Below are 15,526 nucleotides of genomic sequence, written 5' to 3'. Positions count from 1 at the left end.
CACCTGCAGCAACTAATTACTGCCAACAACAGCTAACAAACAACAAGCTTAGCACAAGAAGCCTGGAATTAACCAGAATCTGAGGCCAACGTAATTAAACTCTAATCCTACCCTAAACAATCACAGGATGTTCCAAGAGTAGACAAACAACGCACACAAACAAAAAAAAACAAAAATACCACCAAAATACAAGTACAAACGACAGCTACCTCATGAAGGTATGAAGTGAAGCTTTCTCTGGAGTGCTTTTAGTAGATGCAAAGCAGTAATGTGTGCCAAGAAATTCAGAACTTGCATGTGGGAAAGAGAGAAATGCAAAATCTCAGTTGATCTAAGATGGATATTGCAGTTCGCTACAATGCACTGGAATACGAAGACAAAATGAATTGCCAATGTAGCTAAAGCCAATTTTGCAGCAAATGGTTCGCATGACTTAACTAGGAAGGCAGATGAATCAAACCTGTAGGTCACCAAGATTCTTTGAGTTTTTCCTATCATAAGTCCACAAACTGACGATGGTAAAAGAGGAGTGGCAACAGTGAGTCAATATCACCACAATGTGTTCTTTTTACCACCTCCTTGCAGGCACAATGATTCAGAGTACTTTAAAATCAAGGGGACAAGTGCACGTCACCTGACTCAGCATCACTGCGAGACACAGCACGTGTCCTCGTTAGTATAGTGGATAGTATCTCCGCCTGTCACGCGGAAGACCGGGGTTCGATTCCCCGACGGGGAGACCCTCTTTTAGCGCAAGGCGGAGCAACCAGTGACCGGCCATGAAAGAATGTGGCACTTTTTCTTTTACCTGAAACAAGACATCGCTATGTTGCATGAAGATCTTTGGATGAAGCACCTGTGAGTGCGAGCTCTCCCCACTGGTGGCATAAGGTCTCATCACAAATCACATTAGAGAGGCAAGTTAATCCTCTACGCTGCAAGAGACCCCACTGCATTTCCATGCCAACACATTGTAACGACGAAGCAGCCATTTGTAACTCAATTCCTGGGACTATTTCAGGATCAGTTAGGACTGCTAAAGTTTGGCAGCACAAAGTTGCAAATGGCATGAGAAGCATATTTAAAACTGGCTAGCAGGAAGAGAGCACACTCTCTCTTTCCACACGCCCAACAAGACACTCACGCTGCAAGCAGGAGTCGAACCTGCGCGGGGAAACCCCATTGGATTTCAAGTCCAACGCCTTAACCTCTCGGCCATCGCAGCTCGGCGGAGCGAGAGTAACATAGAGATCAATTCCTTGGACTTCCTCAAGCTCAATGATGAGTGCACAAGTGTCATTGCTTCTGAGTTGCAAATGGCTTGAGAAGAAAATTCAAATAAATGAATCTCCATAAGTCTACTCACTATTAACTTCAAGCTGGTACCAATTCCAAGTGATCAGGTATTCAAAAGCGTGTCATCAAAAGTGAATCAAAAAGAATCAAAAGTGAAAAGTGTCCGACGTGGTCCATTATTCTGTGTTGGCACCACGACACTGCAGTTTGATCTGGGAGCAAACATGCTCCAAAGAGGCAGCTTGATGTCTCAGTAGAGGTGTCAATACAGACGCCATCAAGGTATTGACTGAACGGTCAGTGGAGAGAATTGAATTGGATGCAACACAACTTGCTGTGTACACGCGAATTTACAAAAGAAAAAGCACAGCTTGAATCAACTAGGGATGACCTGTAAGAGTCATGTGCCAATACTATTTTCAGGTAGGGGGTGTGCTCAGCATGCGAGTGAATAAGGAAAGAGCGTTTGAGCATCTTTTGGGGGCTCGTCAATCTTTTCAAAAAGCTTCTGCTGCCCCGTGTGAGGGTCGAACTCACGACCTTCAGATTATGAGACTGACGCGCTACCTACTGCGCTAACGAGGCTAGGAAAGAAGAAGCGAGGCTGAGGAAGAACTAACAAAGCTGGAGAAAAAATGTATCCGCCCCCAATTCACTCCTTGGAGCATGGCGGCAAGTGCACCTGCAGCAACTAATTACTGCCAACAACAGCTAACAAACAACAAGGTTAGCACAAGAAGCCTGGAATTAACCAGAATCTGAGGCCAACGTAATTAAACTCTAATCCTACCCTAACCAATCACAGGATGTTCCAAGAGTAGACAAACAACGCACACAAACAAAAAAAAAACAAAAATACCACCAAAATACAAGTACAAACGACACCTACCTCATGAAGGTATGAAGTGAAGCTTTCTCTGGAGTGCTTTTAGTAGATGCAAAGCAGTAATGTGTGCCAAGAAATTCAGAACTTGCATGTGGGAAAGAGAGAAATGCAAAATCTCAGTTGATCTAAGATGGATATTGCAGTTCGGTACAATGCACTGGAATACAAAGACAAAATGAATTGCCAATGTAGCTAAAGCCAATTTTGCAGCAAATGGTTTGCATGACTTAACTAGGAAGGCAGATGAATCAAACCTGTAGGTCACCAAGATTCTTTGAGTTTTTCCTATCATAAGTCCACAAACTGACGATGGTAAAAGAGGAGTGGCAACAGTGAGTCAATATCACCACAATGTGTTCTTTTTACCACCTCCTTGCAGGCACAATGATTCAGAGTACTTTAAAATCAAGGGGACAAGTGCACGTCACCTGACTCAGCATCACTGCGAGACACAGCACGTGTCCTCGTTAGTATAGTGGATAGTATCTCCGCCTGTCACGCGGAAGACCGGGGTTCGATTCCCCGACGGGGAGACCCTCTTTTAGCGCAAGGCGGAGCAACCAGTGACCGGCCATGAAAGAATGTGGCACTTTTTCTTTTACCTGAAACAAGACATCGCTATGTTGCATGAAGATCTTTGGATGAAGCACCTGTGAGTGCGAGCTCTCCCCACTGGTGGCATAAGGTCTCATCACAAATCACATTAGAGAGGCAAGTTAATCCTCTACGCTGCAAGAGACCCCACTGCATTTCCATGCCAACACATTGTAACGACGAAGCAGCCATTTGTAACTCAATTCCTGGGACTATTTCAGGATCAGTTAGGACTGCTAAAGTTTGGCAGCACAAAGTTGCAAATGGCATGAGAAGCATATTTAAAACTGGCTAGCAGGAAGAGAGCACACTCTCTCTTTCCACACGCCCAACAAGACACTCACGCTGCAAGCAGGAGTCGAACCTGCGCGGGGAAACCCCATTGGATTTCAAGTCCAACGCCTTAACCTCTCGGCCATCGCAGCTCGGCGGAGCGAGAGTAACATAGAGATCAATTCCTTGGACTTCCTCAAGCTCAATGATGAGTGCACAAGTGTCATTGCTTCTGAGTTGCAAATGGCTTGAGAAGAAAATTCAAATAAATGAATCTCCATAAGTCTACTCACTATTAACTTCAAGCTGGTACCAATTCCAGGTGATCAGGTATTCAAAAGCGTGTCATCAAAAGTGAATCAAAAAGAATCAAAAGTGAAAAGTGTCCGACGTGGTCCATTATTCTGTGTTGGCACCACGACACTGCAGTTTGATCTGGGAGCGAACATGCTCCAAAGAGGCAGCTTGATGTCTCAGTAGAGGTGTCAATACAGACGCCATCAAGGTATTGACTGAACGGTCAGTGGAGAGAATTGAATTGGATGCAACACAACTTGCTGTGTACACGCGAATTTACAAAAGAAAAAGCACAGCTTGAATCAACTAGGGATGACCTGTAAGAGTCATGTGCCAATACTATTTTCAGGTAGGGGGTGTGCTTAGCATGCGAGTGAATAAGGAAAGAGCGTTTGAGCATCTTTTGGGGGCTCGTCAATCTTTTCAAAAAGCTTCTGCTGCCCCGTGTGAGGGTCGAACTCACGACCTTCAGATTATGAGACTGACGCGCTACCTACTGCGCTAACGAGGCTAGGAAAGAAGAAGCGAGGCTGAGGAAGAACTAACAAAGCTGGAGAAAAAATGTATCCGCCCCCAATTCACTCCTTGGAGCATGGCGGCAAGTGCACCTGCAGCAACTAATTACTGCCAACAACAGCTAACAAACAACAAGCTTAGCACAAGAAGCCTGGAATTAACCAGAATCTGAGGCCAACGTAATTAAACTCTAATCCTACCCTAAACAATCACAGGATGTTCCAAGAGTAGACAAACAACGCACACAAACAAAAAAAAACAAAAATACCACCAAAATACAAGTACAAACGACAGCTACCTCATGAAGGTATGAAGTGAAGCTTTCTCTGGAGTGCTTTTAGTAGATGCAAAGCAGTAATGTGTGCCAAGAAATTCAGAACTTGCATGTGGGAAAGAGAGAAATGCAAAATCTCAGTTGATCTAAGATGGATATTGCAGTTCGCTACAATGCACTGGAATACGAAGACAAAATGAATTGCCAATGTAGCTAAAGCCAATTTTGCAGCAAATGGTTCGCATGACTTAACTAGGAAGGCAGATGAATCAAACCTGTAGGTCACCAAGATTCTTTGAGTTTTTCCTATCATAAGTCCACAAACTGACGATGGTAAAAGAGGAGTGGCAACAGTGAGTCAATATCACCACAATGTGTTCTTTTTACCACCTCCTTGCAGGCACAATGATTCAGAGTACTTTAAAATCAAGGGGACAAGTGCACGTCACCTGACTCAGCATCACTGCGAGACACAGCACGTGTCCTCGTTAGTATAGTGGATAGTATCTCCGCCTGTCACGCGGAAGACCGGGGTTCGATTCCCCGACGGGGAGACCCTCTTTTAGCGCAAGGCGGAGCAACCAGTGACCGGCCATGAAAGAATGTGGCACTTTTTCTTTTACCTGAAACAAGACATCGCTATGTTGCATGAAGATCTTTGGATGAAGCACCTGTGAGTGCGAGCTCTCCCCACTGGTGGCATAAGGTCTCATCACAAATCACATTAGAGAGGCAAGTTAATCCTCTACGCTGCAAGAGACCCCACTGCATTTCCATGCCAACACATTGTAACGACGAAGCAGCCATTTGTAACTCAATTCCTGGGACTATTTCAGGATCAGTTAGGACTGCTAAAGTTTGGCAGCACAAAGTTGCAAATGGCATGAGAAGCATATTTAAAACTGGCTAGCAGGAAGAGAGCACACTCTCTCTTTCCACACGCCCAACAAGACACTCACGCTGCAAGCAGGAGTCGAACCTGCGCGGGGAAACCCCATTGGATTTCAAGTCCAACGCCTTAACCTCTCGGCCATCGCAGCTCGGCGGAGCGAGAGTAACATAGAGATCAATTCCTTGGACTTCCTCAAGCTCAATGATGAGTGCACAAGTGTCATTGCTTCTGAGTTGCAAATGGCTTGAGAAGAAAATTCAAATAAATGAATCTCCATAAGTCTACTCACTATTAACTTCAAGCTGGTACCAATTCCAAGTGATCAGGTATTCAAAAGCGTGTCATCAAAAGTGAATCAAAAAGAATCAAAAGTGAAAAGTGTCCGACGTGGTCCATTATTCTGTGTTGGCACCACGACACTGCAGTTTGATCTGGGAGCAAACATGCTCCAAAGAGGCAGCTTGATGTCTCAGTAGAGGTGTCAATACAGACGCCATCAAGGTATTGACTGAACGGTCAGTGGAGAGAATTGAATTGGATGCAACACAACTTGCTGTGTACACGCGAATTTACAAAAGAAAAAGCACAGCTTGAATCAACTAGGGATGACCTGTAAGAGTCATGTGCCAATACTATTTTCAGGTAGGGGGTGTGCTCAGCATGCGAGTGAATAAGGAAAGAGCGTTTGAGCATCTTTTGGGGGCTCGTCAATCTTTTCAAAAAGCTTCTGCTGCCCCGTGTGAGGGTCGAACTCACGACCTTCAGATTATGAGACTGACGCGCTACCTACTGCGCTAACGAGGCTAGGAAAGAAGAAGCGAGGCTGAGGAAGAACTAACAAAGCTGGAGAAAAAATGTATCCGCCCCCAATTCACTCCTTGGAGCATGGCGGCAAGTGCACCTGCAGCAACTAATTACTGCCAACAACAGCTAACAAACAACAAGGTTAGCACAAGAAGCCTGGAATTAACCAGAATCTGAGGCCAACGTAATTAAACTCTAATCCTACCCTAACCAATCACAGGATGTTCCAAGAGTAGACAAACAACGCACACAAACAAAAAAAAAACAAAAATACCACCAAAATACAAGTACAAACGACACCTACCTCATGAAGGTATGAAGTGAAGCTTTCTCTGGAGTGCTTTTAGTAGATGCAAAGCAGTAATGTGTGCCAAGAAATTCAGAACTTGCATGTGGGAAAGAGAGAAATGCAAAATCTCAGTTGATCTAAGATGGATATTGCAGTTCGCTACAATGCACTGGAATACGAAGACAAAATGAATTGCCAATGTAGCTAAAGCCAATTTTGCAGCAAATGGTTCGCATGACTTAACTAGGAAGGCAGATGAATCAAACCTGTAGGTCACCAAGATTCTTTGAGTTTTTCCTATCATAAGTCCACAAACTGACGATGGTAAAAGAGGAGTGGCAACAGTGAGTCAATATCACCACAATGTGTTCTTTTTACCACCTCCTTGCAGGCACAATGATTCAGAGTACTTTAAAATCAAGGGGACAAGTGCACGTCACCTGACTCAGCATCACTGCGAGACACAGCACGTGTCCTCGTTAGTATAGTGGATAGTATCTCCGCCTGTCACGCGGAAGACCGGGGTTCGATTCCCCGACGGGGAGACCCTCTTTTAGCGCAAGGCGGAGCAACCAGTGACCGGCCATGAAAGAATGTGGCACTTTTTCTTTTACCTGAAACAAGACATCGCTATGTTGCATGAAGATCTTTGGATGAAGCACCTGTGAGTGCGAGCTCTCCCCACTGGTGGCATAAGGTCTCATCACAAATCACATTAGAGAGGCAAGTTAATCCTCTACGCTGCAAGAGACCCCACTGCATTTCCATGCCAACACATTGTAACGACGAAGCAGCCATTTGTAACTCAATTCCTGGGACTATTTCAGGATCAGTTAGGACTGCTAAAGTTTGGCAGCACAAAGTTGCAAATGGCATGAGAAGCATATTTAAAACTGGCTAGCAGGAAGAGAGCACACTCTCTCTTTCCACACGCCCAACAAGACACTCACGCTGCAAGCAGGAGTCGAACCTGCGCGGGGAAACCCCATTGGATTTCAAGTCCAACGCCTTAACCTCTCGGCCATCGCAGCTCGGCGGAGCGAGAGTAACATAGAGATCAATTCCTTGGACTTCCTCAAGCTCAATGATGAGTGCACAAGTGTCATTGCTTCTGAGTTGCAAATGGCTTGAGAAGAAAATTCAAATAAATGAATCTCCATAAGTCTACTCACTATTAACTTCAAGCTGGTACCAATTCCAGGTGATCAGGTATTCAAAAGCGTGTCATCAAAAGTGAATCAAAAAGAATCAAAAGTGAAAAGTGTCCGACGTGGTCCATTATTCTGTGTTGGCACCACGACACTGCAGTTTGATCTGGGAGCGAACATGCTCCAAAGAGGCAGCTTGATGTCTCAGTAGAGGTGTCAATACAGACGCCATCAAGGTATTGACTGAACGGTCAGTGGAGAGAATTGAATTGGATGCAACACAACTTGCTGTGTACACGCGAATTTACAAAAGAAAAAGCACAGCTTGAATCAACTAGGGATGACCTGTAAGAGTCATGTGCCAATACTATTTTCAGGTAGGGGGTGTGCTTAGCATGCGAGTGAATAAGGAAAGAGCGTTTGAGCATCTTTTGGGGGCTCGTCAATCTTTTCAAAAAGCTTCTGCTGCCCCGTGTGAGGGTCGAACTCACGACCTTCAGATTATGAGACTGACGCGCTACCTACTGCGCTAACGAGGCTAGGAAAGAAGAAGCGAGGCTGAGGAAGAACTAACAAAGCTGGAGAAAAAATGTATCCGCCCCCAATTCACTCCTTGGAGCATGGCGGCAAGTGCACCTGCAGCAACTAATTACTGCCAACAACAGCTAACAAACAACAAGCTTAGCACAAGAAGCCTGGAATTAACCAGAATCTGAGGCCAACGTAATTAAACTCTAATCCTACCCTAAACAATCACAGGATGTTCCAAGAGTAGACAAACAACGCACACAAACAAAAAAAAACAAAAATACCACCAAAATACAAGTACAAACGACAGCTACCTCATGAAGGTATGAAGTGAAGCTTTCTCTGGAGTGCTTTTAGTAGATGCAAAGCAGTAATGTGTGCCAAGAAATTCAGAACTTGCATGTGGGAAAGAGAGAAATGCAAAATCTCAGTTGATCTAAGATGGATATTGCAGTTCGCTACAATGCACTGGAATACGAAGACAAAATGAATTGCCAATGTAGCTAAAGCCAATTTTGCAGCAAATGGTTCGCATGACTTAACTAGGAAGGCAGATGAATCAAACCTGTAGGTCACCAAGATTCTTTGAGTTTTTCCTATCATAAGTCCACAAACTGACGATGGTAAAAGAGGAGTGGCAACAGTGAGTCAATATCACCACAATGTGTTCTTTTTACCACCTCCTTGCAGGCACAATGATTCAGAGTACTTTAAAATCAAGGGGACAAGTGCACGTCACCTGACTCAGCATCACTGCGAGACACAGCACGTGTCCTCGTTAGTATAGTGGATAGTATCTCCGCCTGTCACGCGGAAGACCGGGGTTCGATTCCCCGACGGGGAGACCCTCTTTTAGCGCAAGGCGGAGCAACCAGTGACCGGCCATGAAAGAATGTGGCACTTTTTCTTTTACCTGAAACAAGACATCGCTATGTTGCATGAAGATCTTTGGATGAAGCACCTGTGAGTGCGAGCTCTCCCCACTGGTGGCATAAGGTCTCATCACAAATCACATTAGAGAGGCAAGTTAATCCTCTACGCTGCAAGAGACCCCACTGCATTTCCATGCCAACACATTGTAACGACGAAGCAGCCATTTGTAACTCAATTCCTGGGACTATTTCAGGATCAGTTAGGACTGCTAAAGTTTGGCAGCACAAAGTTGCAAATGGCATGAGAAGCATATTTAAAACTGGCTAGCAGGAAGAGAGCACACTCTCTCTTTCCACACGCCCAACAAGACACTCACGCTGCAAGCAGGAGTCGAACCTGCGCGGGGAAACCCCATTGGATTTCAAGTCCAACGCCTTAACCTCTCGGCCATCGCAGCTCGGCGGAGCGAGAGTAACATAGAGATCAATTCCTTGGACTTCCTCAAGCTCAATGATGAGTGCACAAGTGTCATTGCTTCTGAGTTGCAAATGGCTTGAGAAGAAAATTCAAATAAATGAATCTCCATAAGTCTACTCACTATTAACTTCAAGCTGGTACCAATTCCAAGTGATCAGGTATTCAAAAGCGTGTCATCAAAAGTGAATCAAAAAGAATCAAAAGTGAAAAGTGTCCGACGTGGTCCATTATTCTGTGTTGGCACCACGACACTGCAGTTTGATCTGGGAGCAAACATGCTCCAAAGAGGCAGCTTGATGTCTCAGTAGAGGTGTCAATACAGACGCCATCAAGGTATTGACTGAACGGTCAGTGGAGAGAATTGAATTGGATGCAACACAACTTGCTGTGTACACGCGAATTTACAAAAGAAAAAGCACAGCTTGAATCAACTAGGGATGACCTGTAAGAGTCATGTGCCAATACTATTTTCAGGTAGGGGGTGTGCTCAGCATGCGAGTGAATAAGGAAAGAGCGTTTGAGCATCTTTTGGGGGCTCGTCAATCTTTTCAAAAAGCTTCTGCTGCCCCGTGTGAGGGTCGAACTCACGACCTTCAGATTATGAGACTGACGCGCTACCTACTGCGCTAACGAGGCTAGGAAAGAAGAAGCGAGGCTGAGGAAGAACTAACAAAGCTGGAGAAAAAATGTATCCGCCCCCAATTCACTCCTTGGAGCATGGCGGCAAGTGCACCTGCAGCAACTAATTACTGCCAACAACAGCTAACAAACAACAAGGTTAGCACAAGAAGCCTGGAATTAACCAGAATCTGAGGCCAACGTAATTAAACTCTAATCCTACCCTAACCAATCACAGGATGTTCCAAGAGTAGACAAACAACGCACACAAACAAAAAAAAAACAAAAATACCACCAAAATACAAGTACAAACGACACCTACCTCATGAAGGTATGAAGTGAAGCTTTCTCTGGAGTGCTTTTAGTAGATGCAAAGCAGTAATGTGTGCCAAGAAATTCAGAACTTGCATGTGGGAAAGAGAGAAATGCAAAATCTCAGTTGATCTAAGATGGATATTGCAGTTCGGTACAATGCACTGGAATACAAAGACAAAATGAATTGCCAATGTAGCTAAAGCCAATTTTGCAGCAAATGGTTTGCATGACTTAACTAGGAAGGCAGATGAATCAAACCTGTAGGTCACCAAGATTCTTTGAGTTTTTCCTATCATAAGTCCACAAACTGACGATGGTAAAAGAGGAGTGGCAACAGTGAGTCAATATCACCACAATGTGTTCTTTTTACCACCTCCTTGCAGGCACAATGATTCAGAGTACTTTAAAATCAAGGGGACAAGTGCACGTCACCTGACTCAGCATCACTGCGAGACACAGCACGTGTCCTCGTTAGTATAGTGGATAGTATCTCCGCCTGTCACGCGGAAGACCGGGGTTCGATTCCCCGACGGGGAGACCCTCTTTTAGCGCAAGGCGGAGCAACCAGTGACCGGCCATGAAAGAATGTGGCACTTTTTCTTTTACCTGAAACAAGACATCGCTATGTTGCATGAAGATCTTTGGATGAAGCACCTGTGAGTGCGAGCTCTCCCCACTGGTGGCATAAGGTCTCATCACAAATCACATTAGAGAGGCAAGTTAATCCTCTACGCTGCAAGAGACCCCACTGCATTTCCATGCCAACACATTGTAACGACGAAGCAGCCATTTGTAACTCAATTCCTGGGACTATTTCAGGATCAGTTAGGACTGCTAAAGTTTGGCAGCACAAAGTTGCAAATGGCATGAGAAGCATATTTAAAACTGGCTAGCAGGAAGAGAGCACACTCTCTCTTTCCACACGCCCAACAAGACACTCACGCTGCAAGCAGGAGTCGAACCTGCGCGGGGAAACCCCATTGGATTTCAAGTCCAACGCCTTAACCTCTCGGCCATCGCAGCTCGGCGGAGCGAGAGTAACATAGAGATCAATTCCTTGGACTTCCTCAAGCTCAATGATGAGTGCACAAGTGTCATTGCTTCTGAGTTGCAAATGGCTTGAGAAGAAAATTCAAATAAATGAATCTCCATAAGTCTACTCACTATTAACTTCAAGCTGGTACCAATTCCAGGTGATCAGGTATTCAAAAGCGTGTCATCAAAAGTGAATCAAAAAGAATCAAAAGTGAAAAGTGTCCGACGTGGTCCATTATTCTGTGTTGGCACCACGACACTGCAGTTTGATCTGGGAGCGAACATGCTCCAAAGAGGCAGCTTGATGTCTCAGTAGAGGTGTCAATACAGACGCCATCAAGGTATTGACTGAACGGTCAGTGGAGAGAATTGAATTGGATGCAACACAACTTGCTGTGTACACGCGAATTTACAAAAGAAAAAGCACAGCTTGAATCAACTAGGGATGACCTGTAAGAGTCATGTGCCAATACTATTTTCAGGTAGGGGGTGTGCTCAGCATGCGAGTGAATAAGGAAAGAGCGTTTGAGCATCTTTTGGGGGCTCGTCAATCTTTTCAAAAAGCTTCTGCTACCCCGTGTGAGGGTCGAACTCACGACCTTCAGATTATGAGACTGACGCGCTACCTACTGCGCTAACGAGGCTAGGAAAGAAGAAGCGAGGCTGAGGAAGAACTAACAAAGCTGGAGAAAAAATGTATCCGCCCCCAATTCACTCCTTGGAGCATGGCGGCAAGTGCACCTGCAGCAACTAATTACTGCCAACAACAGCTAACAAACAACAAGGTTAGCACAAGAAGCCTGGAATTAACCAGAATCTGAGGCCAACGTAATTAAACTCTAATCCTACCCTAACCAATCACAGGATGTTCCAAGAGTAGACAAACAACGCACACAAACAAAAAAAAAACAAAAATACCACCAAAATACAAGTACAAACGACACCTACCTCATGAAGGTATGAAGTGAAGCTTTCTCTGGAGTGCTTTTAGTAGATGCAAAGCAGTAATGTGTGCCAAGAAATTCAGAACTTGCATGTGGGAAAGAGAGAAATGCAAAATCTCAGTTGATCTAAGATGGATATTGCAGTTCGGTACAATGCACTGGAATACGAAGACAAAATGAATTGCCAATGTAGCTAAAGCCAATTTTGCAGCAAATGGTTCGCATGACTTAACTAGGAAGGCAGATGAATCAAACCTGTAGGTCACCAAGATTCTTTGAGTTTTTCCTATCATAAGTCCACAAACTGACGATGGTAAAAGAGGAGTGGCAACAGTGAGTCAATATCACCACAATGTGTTCTTTTTACCATCTCCTTGCAGGCACAATGATTCAGAGTACTTTAAAATCAAGGGGACAAGTGCACGTCACCTGACTCAGCATCACTGCGAGACACAGCACGTGTCCTCGTTAGTATAGTGGATAGTATCTCCGCCTGTCACGCGGAAGACCGGGGTTCGATTCCCCGACGGGGAGACCCTCTTTTAGCGCAAGGCGGAGCAACCAGTGACCGGCCATGAAAGAATGTGGCACTTTTTCTTTTACCTGAAACAAGACATCGCTATGTTGCATGAAGATCTTTGGATGAAGCACCTGTGAGTGCGAGCTCTCCCCACTGGTGGCATAAGGTCTCATCACAAATCACATTAGAGAGGCAAGTTAATCCTCTACGCTGCAAGAGACCCCACTGCATTTCCATGCCAACACATTGTAACGACGAAGCAGCCATTTGTAACTCAATTCCTGGGACTATTTCAGGATCAGTTAGGACTGCTAAAGTTTGGCAGCACAAAGTTGCAAATGGCATGAGAAGCATATTTAAAACTGGCTAGCAGGAAGAGAGCACACTCTCTCTTTCCACACGCCCAACAAGACACTCACGCTGCAAGCAGGAGTCGAACCTGCGCGGGGAAACCCCATTGGATTTCAAGTCCAACGCCTTAACCTCTCGGCCATCGCAGCTCGGCGGAGTGAGAGTAACATAGAGATCAATTCCTTGGACTTCCTCAAGCTCAATGATGAGTGCACAAGTGTCATTGCTTCTGAGTTGCAAATGGCTTGAGAAGAAAATTCAAATAAATGAATCTCCATAAGTCTACTCACTATTAACTTCAAGCTGGTACCAATTCCAGGTGATCAGGTATTCAAAAGCGTGTCATCAAAAGTGAATCAAAAAGAATCAAAAGTGAAAAGTGTCCGACGTGGTCCATTATTCTGTGTTGGCACCACGACACTGCAGTTTGATCTGGGAGCGAACATGCTCCAAAGAGGCAGCTTGATGTCTCAGTAGAGGTGTCAATACAGACGCCATCAAGGTATTGACTGAACGGTCAGTGGAGAGAATTGAATTGGATGCAACACAACTTGCTGTGTACACGCGAATTTACAAAAGAAAAAGCACAGCTTGAATCAACTAGGGATGACCTGTAAGAGTCATGTGCCAATACTATTTTCAGGTAGGGGGTGTGCTCAGCATGCGAGTGAATAAGGAAAGAGCGTTTGAGCATCTTTTGGGGGCTCGTCAATCTTTTCAAAAAGCTTCTGCTGCCCCGTGTGAGGGTCGAACTCACGACCTTCAGATTATGAGACTGACGCGCTACCTACTGCGCTAACGAGGGTAGGAAAGAAGAAGCGAGGCTGAGGAAGAACTAACAAAGCTGGAGAAAAAATGTATCCGCCCCCAATTCACTCCTTGGAGCATGGCGGCAAGTGCACCTGCAGCAACTAATTACTGCCAACAACAGCTAACAAACAACAAGGTTAGCACAAGAAGCCTGGAATTAACCAGAATCTGAGGCCAACGTAATTAAACTCTAATCCTACCCTAACCAATCACAGGATGTTCCAAGAGTAGACAAACAACGCACACAAACAAAAAAAAAAACAAAAATACCACCAAAATACAAGTACAAACGACACCTACCTCATGAAGGTATGAAGTGAAGCTTTCTCTGGAGTGCTTTTAGTAGATGCAAAGCAGTAATGTGTGCCAAGAAATTCAGAACTTGCATGTGGGAAAGAGAGAAATGCAAAATCTCAGTTGATCTAAGATGGATATTGCAGTTCGGTACAATGCACTGGAATACGAAGACAAAATGAATTGCCAATGTAGCTAAAGCCAATTTTGCAGCAAATGGTTCGCATGACTTAACTAGGAAGGCAGATGAATCAAACCTGTAGGTCACCAAGATTCTTTGAGTTTTTCCTATCATAAGTCCACAAACTGACGATGGTAAAAGAGGAGTGGCAACAGTGAGTCAATATCACCACAATGTGTTCTTTTTACCACCTCCTTGCAGGCACAATGATTCAGAGTACTTTAAAATCAAGGGGACAAGTGCACGTCACCTGACTCAGCATCACTGCAAGACACAGCACGTGTCCTCGTTAGTATAGTGGATAGTATCTCCGCCTGTCACGCGGAAGACCGGGGTTCGATTCCCCGACGGGGAGACCCTCTTTTAGCGCAAGGCGGAGCAACCAGTGACCGGCCATGAAAGAATGTGGCACTTTTTCTTTTACCTGAAACAAGACATCGCTATGTTGCATGAAGATCTTTGGATGAAGCACCTGTGAGTGCGAGCTCTCCCCACTGGTGGCATAAGGTCTCATCACAAATCACATTAGAGAGGCAAGTTAATCCTCTACGCTGCAAGAGACCCCACTGCATTTCCATGCCAACACATTGTAACGACGAAGCAGCCATTTGTAACTCAATTCCTGGGACTATTTCAGGATCAGTTAGGACTGCTAAAGTTTGGCAGCACAAAGTTGCAAATGGCATGAGAAGCATATTTAAAACTGGCTAGCAGGAAGAGAGCACACTCTCTCTTTCCACACGCCCAACAAGACACTCACGCTGCAAGCAGGAGTCGAACCTGCGCGGGGAAACCCCATTGGATTTCAAGTCCAACGCCTTAACCTCTCGGCCATCGCAGCTCGGGGGAGCGAGAGTAACATAGAGATCAATTCCTTGGACTTCCTCAAGCTCAATGATGAGTGCACAAGTGTCATTGCTTCTGAGTTGCAAATGGCTTGAGAAGAAAATTCAAATAAATGAATCTCCATAAGTCTACTCACTATTAACTTCAAGCTGGTACCAATTCCAGGTGATCAGGTATTCAAAAGCGTGTCATCAAAAGTGAATCAAAAAGAATCAAAAGTGAAAAGTGTCCGACGTGGTCCATTATTCTGTGTTGGCACCACGACACTGCAGTTTGATCTGGGAGCGAACATGCTCCAAAGAGGCAGCTTGATGTCTCAGTAGAGGTGTCAATACAGACGCCATCAAGGTATTGACTGAACGGTCAGTGGAGAGAATTGAATTGGATGCAACACAACTTGCTGTGTACACGCGAATTTACAAAAGAAAAAGCACAGCTTGAATCAACTAGGGATGACCTGTAAGA

The 15,526-nt window shown here is 44.9% G+C and overlaps 23 non-coding genes across 23 annotated transcripts; 8 read left to right on the top strand and 15 right to left on the bottom strand.

Annotated features, from left to right (window-relative positions):
* Positions 1-667: 667 nt before the first annotated feature.
* trnad-guc (transfer RNA aspartic acid (anticodon GUC)) lies at positions 668-739 on the top strand. The gene has a single exon. It is a non-coding gene; the product is annotated as a tRNA-Asp (tRNA).
* Positions 740-1,143: 404 nt separating this feature from the next.
* Positions 1,144-1,225, bottom strand: trnas-uga (transfer RNA serine (anticodon UGA)). The gene has a single exon. It is a non-coding gene; the product is annotated as a tRNA-Ser (tRNA).
* Positions 1,226-1,808: 583 nt separating this feature from the next.
* trnam-cau (transfer RNA methionine (anticodon CAU)) lies at positions 1,809-1,881 on the bottom strand. The gene has a single exon. It is a non-coding gene; the product is annotated as a tRNA-Met (tRNA).
* A 762-nt stretch (positions 1,882-2,643) lies between these two features.
* Positions 2,644-2,715, top strand: trnad-guc (transfer RNA aspartic acid (anticodon GUC)). Its single transcript has one exon. It is a non-coding gene; the product is annotated as a tRNA-Asp (tRNA).
* A 404-nt stretch (positions 2,716-3,119) lies between these two features.
* trnas-uga (transfer RNA serine (anticodon UGA)) lies at positions 3,120-3,201 on the bottom strand. Its single transcript has one exon. It is a non-coding gene; the product is annotated as a tRNA-Ser (tRNA).
* Positions 3,202-3,784: 583 nt separating this feature from the next.
* On the bottom strand, positions 3,785-3,857 carry trnam-cau (transfer RNA methionine (anticodon CAU)). Its single transcript has one exon. It is a non-coding gene; the product is annotated as a tRNA-Met (tRNA).
* A 761-nt stretch (positions 3,858-4,618) lies between these two features.
* On the top strand, positions 4,619-4,690 carry trnad-guc (transfer RNA aspartic acid (anticodon GUC)). The gene has a single exon. It is a non-coding gene; the product is annotated as a tRNA-Asp (tRNA).
* A 404-nt stretch (positions 4,691-5,094) lies between these two features.
* Positions 5,095-5,176, bottom strand: trnas-uga (transfer RNA serine (anticodon UGA)). Its single transcript has one exon. It is a non-coding gene; the product is annotated as a tRNA-Ser (tRNA).
* Positions 5,177-5,759: 583 nt separating this feature from the next.
* trnam-cau (transfer RNA methionine (anticodon CAU)) lies at positions 5,760-5,832 on the bottom strand. The gene has a single exon. It is a non-coding gene; the product is annotated as a tRNA-Met (tRNA).
* A 762-nt stretch (positions 5,833-6,594) lies between these two features.
* Positions 6,595-6,666, top strand: trnad-guc (transfer RNA aspartic acid (anticodon GUC)). Its single transcript has one exon. It is a non-coding gene; the product is annotated as a tRNA-Asp (tRNA).
* A 404-nt stretch (positions 6,667-7,070) lies between these two features.
* Positions 7,071-7,152, bottom strand: trnas-uga (transfer RNA serine (anticodon UGA)). The gene has a single exon. It is a non-coding gene; the product is annotated as a tRNA-Ser (tRNA).
* Positions 7,153-7,735: 583 nt separating this feature from the next.
* trnam-cau (transfer RNA methionine (anticodon CAU)) lies at positions 7,736-7,808 on the bottom strand. Its single transcript has one exon. It is a non-coding gene; the product is annotated as a tRNA-Met (tRNA).
* A 761-nt stretch (positions 7,809-8,569) lies between these two features.
* Positions 8,570-8,641, top strand: trnad-guc (transfer RNA aspartic acid (anticodon GUC)). The gene has a single exon. It is a non-coding gene; the product is annotated as a tRNA-Asp (tRNA).
* A 404-nt stretch (positions 8,642-9,045) lies between these two features.
* trnas-uga (transfer RNA serine (anticodon UGA)) lies at positions 9,046-9,127 on the bottom strand. The gene has a single exon. It is a non-coding gene; the product is annotated as a tRNA-Ser (tRNA).
* A 583-nt stretch (positions 9,128-9,710) lies between these two features.
* On the bottom strand, positions 9,711-9,783 carry trnam-cau (transfer RNA methionine (anticodon CAU)). Its single transcript has one exon. It is a non-coding gene; the product is annotated as a tRNA-Met (tRNA).
* Positions 9,784-10,545: 762 nt separating this feature from the next.
* trnad-guc (transfer RNA aspartic acid (anticodon GUC)) lies at positions 10,546-10,617 on the top strand. Its single transcript has one exon. It is a non-coding gene; the product is annotated as a tRNA-Asp (tRNA).
* A 404-nt stretch (positions 10,618-11,021) lies between these two features.
* On the bottom strand, positions 11,022-11,103 carry trnas-uga (transfer RNA serine (anticodon UGA)). Its single transcript has one exon. It is a non-coding gene; the product is annotated as a tRNA-Ser (tRNA).
* Positions 11,104-11,686: 583 nt separating this feature from the next.
* On the bottom strand, positions 11,687-11,759 carry trnam-cau (transfer RNA methionine (anticodon CAU)). The gene has a single exon. It is a non-coding gene; the product is annotated as a tRNA-Met (tRNA).
* A 762-nt stretch (positions 11,760-12,521) lies between these two features.
* On the top strand, positions 12,522-12,593 carry trnad-guc (transfer RNA aspartic acid (anticodon GUC)). The gene has a single exon. It is a non-coding gene; the product is annotated as a tRNA-Asp (tRNA).
* A 404-nt stretch (positions 12,594-12,997) lies between these two features.
* Positions 12,998-13,079, bottom strand: trnas-uga (transfer RNA serine (anticodon UGA)). The gene has a single exon. It is a non-coding gene; the product is annotated as a tRNA-Ser (tRNA).
* Positions 13,080-13,662: 583 nt separating this feature from the next.
* trnam-cau (transfer RNA methionine (anticodon CAU)) lies at positions 13,663-13,735 on the bottom strand. Its single transcript has one exon. It is a non-coding gene; the product is annotated as a tRNA-Met (tRNA).
* A 763-nt stretch (positions 13,736-14,498) lies between these two features.
* Positions 14,499-14,570, top strand: trnad-guc (transfer RNA aspartic acid (anticodon GUC)). Its single transcript has one exon. It is a non-coding gene; the product is annotated as a tRNA-Asp (tRNA).
* A 404-nt stretch (positions 14,571-14,974) lies between these two features.
* Positions 14,975-15,056, bottom strand: trnas-uga (transfer RNA serine (anticodon UGA)). Its single transcript has one exon. It is a non-coding gene; the product is annotated as a tRNA-Ser (tRNA).
* Between the last annotated feature and the right edge of the window lie 470 nt (positions 15,057-15,526).

This window comes from Brachyhypopomus gauderio, unplaced genomic scaffold, assembly GCF_052324685.1.
Source record: "Brachyhypopomus gauderio isolate BG-103 unplaced genomic scaffold, BGAUD_0.2 sc174, whole genome shotgun sequence".
NCBI classification, from domain to species: Eukaryota; Metazoa; Chordata; class Actinopteri; order Gymnotiformes; family Hypopomidae; genus Brachyhypopomus; species Brachyhypopomus gauderio.
Note: the sequence above shows the minus strand (reverse complement) of the source record. Positions and strands in the feature narration are given on the sequence as shown.